A 10,155-nucleotide genomic window follows, 5' to 3' on the forward strand; every position below is an offset into this window, starting at 1 on the left:
TGCTGACACGTCCACTTCTAAATATCTGAATACATTCACCTCCTCCATACTCTCTCCCTCCAATCTGATATCCAATCTTTCGTTACCTAATTTTTTTGCTATTCTCATCACCTTACTCATTCCTATATTCACTTTTAATTTTTTCTTTAACATATCCTACCAAATTCATCCACCAACCTCTGCAACTTCTCTTCAGAATCTCCCAAAAGCACAGTGTCATCAGCAAAGAGCAACTGTGACAACTTCCACTTTGTGTTAGATTCTTTATCTTATAACCCCCCACACCTCTTGCCAAGACCCTCGCATTCACTTCTCTTACGACTCCATCTATAAATATACTGAACAACCACGGTGACATCACACATCCTTGTCTAAGGCCTACTTTTACTGGGAAATAATCCCCCTGTTCCCTACATAATCTAACCTGAGCCTCACTATCCTCGTAAAAGCTTTTCGCTGCTTTCAGTAACCTACCTCCTATTCCATACATTTGCAACATCTGCCACATTGCTTCCCTATCCACCCTGTCATAAGCCTTTTCCAAATCCATAAATGTCAAGAAAATCTCTTTACCCTTATCTAAATGCTGCTCACCTATATGCTTCACTGTAAACACCTGGTCTACACACTCCCTACTCTTCCTAAAGCCTCCTTGTTCATTTACTATCCTACTCTCCGTCTTACTCTTATTAATTCTTTCAATAATAACTCTACCATACACTTTACCAGGTATACTCAACAAACTTATTCCCCTATATTTTTTGCACTCTCATTTATCCCCTTTGCCTTTATACAAAGGAACTATGCACACTCTCTGAAAATCCCTAGATACCTTACCGTCTTCCGTATATATATATATATATATATATATATATATATATATATATATATATATATATATATATATATATATATATATATATATATATATATATATATATATATATATATATATATATATGTCGTGCCGAATAGGTAAAACTTGCGATTTTGGCTTAAACGGCAACGCTCTTCTTGCCGAATAAGGCAAGAGAAAATTTATGTATGCAATAATTTCCCAAAAAACATTCTGAACCGAACGAAAAAAATATATTTCATTGTTATTAAATCATTGTAAACTTATCTAAAATATATTTACTTGGATTAGACTAAATTACATTGCGCTTGTTATATTAAGGTCAGGTAAGTTTTCTAAGGTTCCTTTGGTACAAAATTATTAATTTTTACATTAACATAAATGAAAAAAAAATATATCTTTATACGTACAAGAGAAAATTTTAAAAAGGACTTAATTTTAAATAAGTTCTTGCTAATTGACCAGTTTTACCTATTCGGCACGACATATATATATATCACAAACATGATTATTGACGATGTTTCGAGACTTTCTACTACCATCATCAGGTCAACCAAAAGAGAGAAAATATTCATGGGTCTAGAAGTTAATGAGAAATATTATTAAAATTATGTCAATTTTTTAAAGAAAATCACCAAAAAAATTATGCAAATAATTTATTTATAATAATAAATAGGAGAAGCTGACAGGAGCTCTTACTAGAGCTCTTACTAGAGCTCTTACTAGAGCTCTTACTAGAGCTCTTACTAGAGCTCTTACTAGAGCTCTTACTAGAGCTCTTACTAGAGCTCTTACTAGAACTCTTACTAGAGCTCTTACTAGAGCTCTTACTAGAGCTCTCACTAGAACTCTTACTAGAGCTCTTACTAGAACTCTTACTAGAGCTCTTACTAGAGCTCTTACTAGAGCTCTTACTAGAGCTCTTACTAGAACTCTCACTAGAGCTCTTACTAGAGCTCTTACTAGAGTTCTCACTAGAGCTCTTACTAGAACTCTTACTAGAGCTCTTACTAGAGCTCTTACTAGAGTTCTCACTAGAGCTCTTACTAGAACTCTTACTAGAGTTCTCACTAGAACTCTTTCTAGAGTTCTCACTAGAGCTCTTACTAGAACTCTTACTAGAGTTCTCACTAGAGCTCTTACTAGAACTCTTACTAGAGTTCTCACTAGAGCTCTTACTAGAGTTCTCACTAGAGCTCTTACTAGAACTCTTACTAGAGTTCTCACTAGAGCTCTTACTAGAACTCTTACTAGAGTTCTCACTAGAACTGTTACTAGAGTTCTCACTAGAGCTCTTACTAGAACTCTTACTAGAGTTCTCACTAGAACTCTTACTAGAGTTCTCACTAGAGCTCTTACTAGAACTCTTACTAGAGTTCTCACTAGAGCTCTTACTAGATCTCTTACTAGAGTTCTCACTAGAGCTCTTACTAGACCTCTTACTAGAGTTCTCACTAGAGCTCTTACTAGAACTCTTACTAGAGTTCTCAGTAGAGCTCTTACTAGAACTCTTACTAGAGTTCTCACTAGAGCTCTTACTAGAACTCTTACTAGAGTTCTCACTAGAGCTCTTACTAGAGCTCTTATTAAAGCTCTCATTAGAGCTCTTACTAGAGCTCCCACTAGAGCTCCCACTAGAGCTCTCACTAGAGCTCTCACTAGAGCTCTCACTAGACCTTCCACTAGAGCTCTCACTAGAGCTCTTACTAGAGCTTCCGCTAGAGCTCTCACTAGAGCTTCCACTAGAGCTCTCACTAGAGTTCCCACTAGAGCTTTCACTAGAGATTTTGTTTAGCTGGAGACGGTAAGTAGAGAGCTCTGCTCTTGCGGTTCTCAGCTCCATGTGTGATGGTGCAGCTCACTAGCATCTTGAAAGACGTGAATCAGTGGAAACTTATCGCCAGCCAGTGACTGAGGGACTGATTACCTCAAACTTTCCCTCATCTTCCACACTCTTCTCTACATTGGACTGAAGAAGTCACTGGCTGGGGACAAACGTTTCCAGAAGAAAAATTCCCCTAAACTCTACACAAGTGTCTCGTTTATCACCTTGAAAGACGTCTCGCCCGTCGAGTGGTCTTGAACACGAGGATGTTCAATAGTTGCTGAACAATGAAAGTTCAGCCAACAGTTGACCTGTTGTAAGAAGATTGACCTCAATGTTCAACCATTGTGACCCTGAGTTCCCTCGTTGTATAACCAACGTACTAAGACAGACATCATATACATCTGTGTTAATACACAACGTACTAAGACAGACATCATATACATCTGTGTTAATACACAACGTACTAAGACAGACATCATATACATCTGTGTTAATACACAACTTACTAAGACAGACATCATATACATCTGTGTTAATACACAAGACGACTCTCAGCCTGACACCGGCTGATGCTTTATACTTTAAAAAAAAACTTTAAACTTAATAGTAAGAAGAATCTCTGTAAAGAACATCCATTCCTAAGAATAACTATTATGGCCAATAAATACTAAAACTAGTTATAATGTTAGAAATTTGTTATGTAAATGACGTAGGGAGTTTTGTCCACTGTTTTTATTCGCGTTATTTTTACTAATGGTTGGACGTTACTGTGGTTTTGAAGCTTCGATTCCTGACAGCCTGACTTCGTCAGCTGCGCATCGGTACACGTTGCAACGTTTGGGAATCTTTATTGTTGAAACGTTTCGTCAATATTGCCTTCCTCAGTCCGGTACAGAGAAGAATGGTAGTAGAAACAAACTAGTTTGAGGTTATCAGTCCCTCAGACTCCTCCTCGCCTACCATCATTCATCTCTGTATCAGACTGAGGAAGTCACTTATTGGCGTTACGTTACCACAGTAAAGACTCCCAGATGTTGCAAAAAATATCTAATCTTCCAGCATGTACTGACATACAACAGACAGCTGTAAGGCTGTCAGGGATCGGAGCTTACAGCTTAAACACTTCAAACTTCACTAACGTCCAACCATTAGTAAAAATAACGCGAATAAAAACAGTGGACAAAACTCCCTACGTCATTTACATAACAAATTTCTAACATTATAACTAGTTTTAGTATTTATTGGCCATAATAGTTATTCTTAGGAATGGATGTTCTTTACAGAGATTCTTCTTACTATTAAGTTTAAAGTTTTTTTTTAAAGTATAAAGCATCAGCCGGTGTCAGGCTGAGAGTCGTCTTGTGTATTAACACAGATGTATATGATGTCTGTCTTAGTACGTTGTGTATTAACACAGATGTATATGATGTCTGTCTTAGTACGTTGGTTATTAACACAGATGTATATGATGTCTGTCTTAGTACGTTGGTTATTAACACAGATGTATATGATGTCTGTCTTAGTACGTTGGTTATTAACACAGATGTATATGATGTCTGTCTTAGTACGTTGGTTATTAACACAGATGTATATGATGTCTGTCTTAGTACGTTGTGTATTAACACAGATGTATATGATGTCTGTCTTAGTACGTTGGTTATACAACGAGGGAACTCAGGGTCACAATGGTTGAACATTGAGGTCAATCTTCTTACAACAGGTCAACTGTTGGCTGAACTTTCATTGTTCAGCAACTATTGAACATCCTCGTGTTCAAGACCACTCGACGGGCGAGACGTCTTTCAAGGTGATAAACGAGACACTTGTGTAGAGTTTAGGGGAATTTTTCTTCTGGAAACGTTTGTCCCCAGCCAGTGACTTCTTCAGTCCAATGTAGAGAAGAGTGTGGAAGATGAGGGAAAGTTTGAGGTAATCAGTCCCTCAGTCACTGGCTGGCGATAAGTTTCCACTGATTCACGTCTTTCAAGATGCTAGTGAGCTGCACCATCACACATGGAGCTGAGAACCGCAAGAGCAGAGCTCTCTACTTACCGTCTCCAGCTAAACAAAATCTCTAGTGAAAGCTCTAGTGGGAACTCTAGTGAGAGCTCCCACTGTGACTGTGTATGTGTGTGTGTGTATATATATATATATATATATATATATATATATATATATATATATATATATATATATATATATATATATATGTATGTATGTATGTATGTTCTGCCGAATAAGCAAAACTTGCGATTTTGGCTTAAATATCAACGCTATTCTTGCCGCATAAGGCAAACGAAAATTTGTGAATGCAATAATTTCGCAAAAACATTCTAAACCTAACGAAAAAATATATTTCATTGTGGTTATTTATTTGTTCATTATTAAATTACTGTAAACTTATCCAAAATATTAAATTAGGCTAAATTAAATTGCGCTTATTATAATAAGGTTAGGTAAGTTTTCTAAGGTTCCTTTGGTACAAAATTATTAATTTTTACATTAACATAAATGAAAAAGACATATCTTTAAACAAATAAGAGAAAATTTTAGAAAGGACTTAATTTTGAATGAGTTCTTTCTAATTGGCCACACTTTTTACCTATTCGGCACGACATATATATATATATATATATATATATATATATATATATATATATATATATATATATATATATATATATATATATATATATATATATATATATATATATATATATATATATATATATATATATATATATATATATATATATATATATATATATATATATCTATATATATCCACGAACAAGAGGCTTCTAGCAAATAACAAACTGCAACAGCCAGGAATCGAACTCCCACCCGCCCGAGTAGCACCTCCAGATTCCGAGACACTGATATTTGAGTGGTCTAAGTCAGGGCTTCCCAACCTTAATGTTGCTGTGTAACTCCTGGACCTTCCCACAGCTTCCCATGTAACCCAAAAAAATTACATCAAAAATTGATAAAAATATATTGATTTAGTATTATGTTATTATATAATCTGTATAGAGATTATATAAGGATTTTGTACTATAATTAACATGATTATCTTATGAATAAATAAAATTTTTTGATCTGATACATATCTCTTATATACACTAATCATAACTAGTGAGTAAAAATACATAAAATTGGTCAAAATAATGTATTAAAAACTAAATTCTAATTCTAATGAGACGGCTGAGCCTGTGTTTATGTTTCATCAAGTTTATTAATACGAGATGGAACTTTAGCAACTGCACAACGAATGTCAAGTTCTGGTGTTTTGAGATGTGATCTGTGTCTTGATTTAACTCCCCCCCTTCCCCCCTCCCCCTCCCCCTTCCCCCCCTCCCCCCCTCCCCCCTCCCCCTCACCCCTCCCCCCTCCCCCTCCCCCTCCCCCCAGCAGCACTATAATTGTTGACTTACAAAGCCAAGTTGATGGTAATAACAGTAAGACAGGTTCAACAGCCCTTTTGTCTGAGTTTAATGTCACAAACCAAAAATAACACAAGCTCTTCTCGGAATATACATCAGGTGGAGCTTCTCTTGCACACCTGTCCCAGCCTGCAACACCTGAGCAGTTGTTGGAGTTCTACCAGCTCCTCTTGCACACCTGTCCCAGCCTGCAACACCTGAGCAGTTGTTGGAGTTCTACCAGCTCCTCTTGCACACCTGTCCCAGCCTGCAACACCTGAGCAGTTGCTGGAGTTCTACCAGCTCCTCTTGCACACCTGTCCCAGCCTGCAACACCTGAGCAGTTGCTGGAGTTCTACCAGCTCCTCTTGCACACCTGTCCCAGCCTGCAACACCTGAGCAGTTGCTAGAGTTCTACCAGCTCCTCTTGCACACCTGTCCCAGCCTGCAACACCTAAGCAGTTGTTAGAGTTCTACCAGCTCCTCTTGCACACCTGTCCCAGCCTGCAACACCTAAGCAGTTGTTAGAGTTCTACCAGCTTCTCTTGCGCACCTGTCCCAGCCTGCAACACCTGAGCAGTTGCTGGAGTTCTACCAGCTCCTCTTGCACACCTGTCCCAGCCTGCAACACCTGAGCAGTTGCTGAAGTTCTACCAGCTCCTCTTGCACACCTGTCCCAGCCTGCAACACCTGAGCAGTTGCTAGAGTTCTACCAGCTCCTCTTGCACACCTGTCCCAGCCTGCAACACCTGAGCAGTTGCTAGAGTTCTACCAGCTCCTCTTGCACACCTGTCCCAGCCTGCAACACCTAAGCAGTTGTTAGAGTTCTACCAGCTCCTCTTGCACACCTGTCCCAGCCTGCAACACCTAAGCAGTTGTTAGAGTTCTACCAGCTTCTCTTGCGCACCTGTCCCAGCCTGCAACACCTGAGCAGTTGCTGGAGTTCTACCAGCTCCTCTTGCACACCTGTCCCAGCCTGCAACACCTAAGCAGTTGCTAGAGTTCTACCAGCTCCTCTTGCACACCTGTCCCAGCCTGCAACACCTGAGAAGTTGCTAGAGTTCTACCAGCTCCTCTTGCACACCTGTCCCAGCCTGCAACACCTGAGCAGTTGTTAGAGTTCTACCAGCTCCTCTTGCACACCTGTCCCAGCCTGCAACACCTGAGCAGTTGTTAGAGTTCTACCAGCTCCTCTTGCACACCTGTCCCAGCCTGCAACACCTGAGCAGTTGTTAGAGTTCTACCAGCTCCTCTTGCACACCTGTCCCAGCCTGCAACACCTGAGCAGTTGTTAGAGTTCTACCAGCTCCTCTTGCACACCTGTCCCAGCCTGCAACACCTGAGCAGTTGCTAGAGTTCTACCAGCTCCTCTTGCACACCTGTCCCAGCCTGCAACACCTGAGCAGTTGTTAGAGTTCTACCAGCTCCTCTTGCACACCTGTCCCAGCCTGCAACACCTGAGCAGTTGCTAGAGTTCTACCAGCTCCTCTTGCACACCTGTCCCAGCCTGCAACACCTGAGCAGTTGCTAGAGTTCTACCAGCTCCTCTTGCACACCTGTCCCAGCCTGCAACACCTGAGCAGTTGTTAGAGTTCTACCAGCTCCTCTTGCACACCTGTCCCAGCCTGCAACACCTGAGCAGTTGCTAGAGTTCTACCAGCTCCTCTTGCACACCTGTCCCAGCCTGCAACACCTGAGCAGTTGCTAGAGTTCTGCCAGCTCCTCTTGCACACCTGTCCCAGCCTGCAACACCTGAGCAGTTGCTAGAGTTCTACCAGCTCCTCTTGCACACCTGTCCCAGCCTGCAACACCTGAGCAGTTGTTAGAGTTCTACCAGCTCCTCTTGCACACCTGTCCTAGCATGCAACACCAGAGCAGTTGCTAGAGTTCTACCAGCTCCTCTTGCACACCTGTCCTAGCCGGCAACACCTGAGCAGTTGCTAGAGTTCTACCAGCTCCTCTTGCACACCTGTCCCAGCCTGCAACACCTGAGCAGTTGCTAGAGTTCTACCAGCTCCTCTTGCACACCTGTCCCAGCCTGCAACACCTGAGCAGTTGTTAGAGTTCTACCAGCTCCTCTTGCACACCTGTCCCAGCCTGCAACACTTGAGCAGTTGTTAGAATTCTACCAGCTCCTCTTGCACACCTGTCCCAGCCTGCAACACCTGAGCAGTTGTTAGAGTTCTACCAGCTCCTCTTGCACACCTGTCCCAGCCTGCAACACCTGAGCAGTTGTTAGAGTTCTACCAGCTCCTCTTGCACACCTGTCCCAGCCTGCAACACCTGAGCAGTTGTTAGAGTTCTACCAGCTCCTCTTGCACACCTGTCCCAGCCTGCAACACCTGAGCAGTTGTTAGAGTTCTACCAGCTCCTCTTGCATATCTGTCCCAGCCTGCAACACCTGAGCAGTTGTTAGAGTTCTACCAGCTCCTCTTGCACACCTGTCCCAGCCTGCAACACCTGAGCAGTTGTTAGAGTTCTACCAGCTCCTCTTGCACATCTGTCCCAGCCTGCAACACCTGAGCAGTTGTTAGAGTTCTACCAGCTCCTCTTGCACACCTGTTCCAGCCTGCAACACCTGAGCAGGTGCTAGAGTTCTACCAGCTTCTCTTGCACACCTGTCCCAACCTGCAACACCTGAGCAGGTGCTAGAGTTCTATCAGCTCCTCTTGCACACCTGTCCCAGCCTGCAACACCTGAGCAGTTGTTAGAGTTCTACCAGTTCTTCTTGCACACCTGTCCCAGCCTGCAACACCTGAGCAGTTGTTAGAGTTCTACCAGTTCCTCTTGCACACCTGTCCCAGCCTGCAACACCGGAGCAGTTGTTAGAGTTCTACCAGCTCCTCTTGCACACCTGTTCCAGCCTGCAACACCTGAACAGGTGCTAGAGTTCTACCAGCTTCTCTTGCACACCTGTCCCAGCCTGCAACACCTGAGCAGGTGCTAGAGTTCTATTAGCTCCTCTTGCACACCTGTTCCAGCCTGCAACACCTGAGCAGTTGTTAGAGTTCTATCAGCTCCTCTTGCACACCTGTCCCAGCCTGCAACACCTGAGCAGTTGTTAGAGTTCTACCAGCTTCTCTTGCACACCTGTCCCAGCCTGCAACACCTGAGCAGTTGCTAGAGCTCTATCAGCTCCTCTTGCACACCTGTTCCGGCCTGCAACACCTGAGCAGTTGCTAGAGTTCTATGAGCTCCTCTTGCACACCTGTTCCAGCCTGCAACACCTGAGCAGTTGCTAGAGTTCTATCAGCTCCTCTTGCACACCTGTTCCAGCCTGCAACACCTGAGCAGTTGCTAGAGTTCTATCAGCTCCTCTTGCACACCTGTTCCAGCCTGCAACACCTGAGCAGTTGCTAGAGCTCTACCAGCTCCTCAAGCACACCTGTCCCAGCCTGCAACACCTGAGCAGTTGCTAGAGTTCTACCACCTCCTCTTGCACACCTGTCCCAGCCTGCAACACCTGAGCAGTTGCTAGAGTTCTACCAGCTCTTCTTGCACACCTGTCCCAGCCTGCAACACCTGAGCAGTTGCTAGAGTTCTACCAGCTCCTCTTGCACATCTGTCCCAGCCTGCAACACCTGAGCAGTTGCTAGAGTTCTACCAGCTCCTCTTGCACACCTGTTCCAGCCTGCAACACCTGAGCAGTTGCTAGAGCTCTACCAGCTCCTCTTGCACACCTGTCCCAGTCTGCAACAACTGAGCAGTTGCTAGAGTTCTACCAACTTCTCTTGCACACCTGTCCCAGCCTGCAACATCTGAGCAGTTGCTAGAGTTCTACCAGCTTCTCTTGCACACCTGTCCTAGCCTGCAACACCTGAGCAGTTGCTAGAGTTCTACCAGCTCCTCTTGCACACCTGTTCCAGTCTGCAACACCAGAGCAGTTGCTAGAGTTCTACCAGCTCCTCTTGCACACCTGTCCCAGCCTGCAACACCTGAGCAGTTGCTAGAGTTCTACCAGCTTCTCTTGCACACCTGTCCCAGCCTGCAACACCTGAGCAGTTGCTAGAGTTCTACCAGCTTCTCTTGCACACCTGTCCTAGCCTGCA

Source organism: Cherax quadricarinatus, chromosome 1 (assembly GCF_038502225.1).
Source record: "Cherax quadricarinatus isolate ZL_2023a chromosome 1, ASM3850222v1, whole genome shotgun sequence".
NCBI lineage: Eukaryota > Metazoa > Arthropoda > Malacostraca > Decapoda > Parastacidae > Cherax > Cherax quadricarinatus.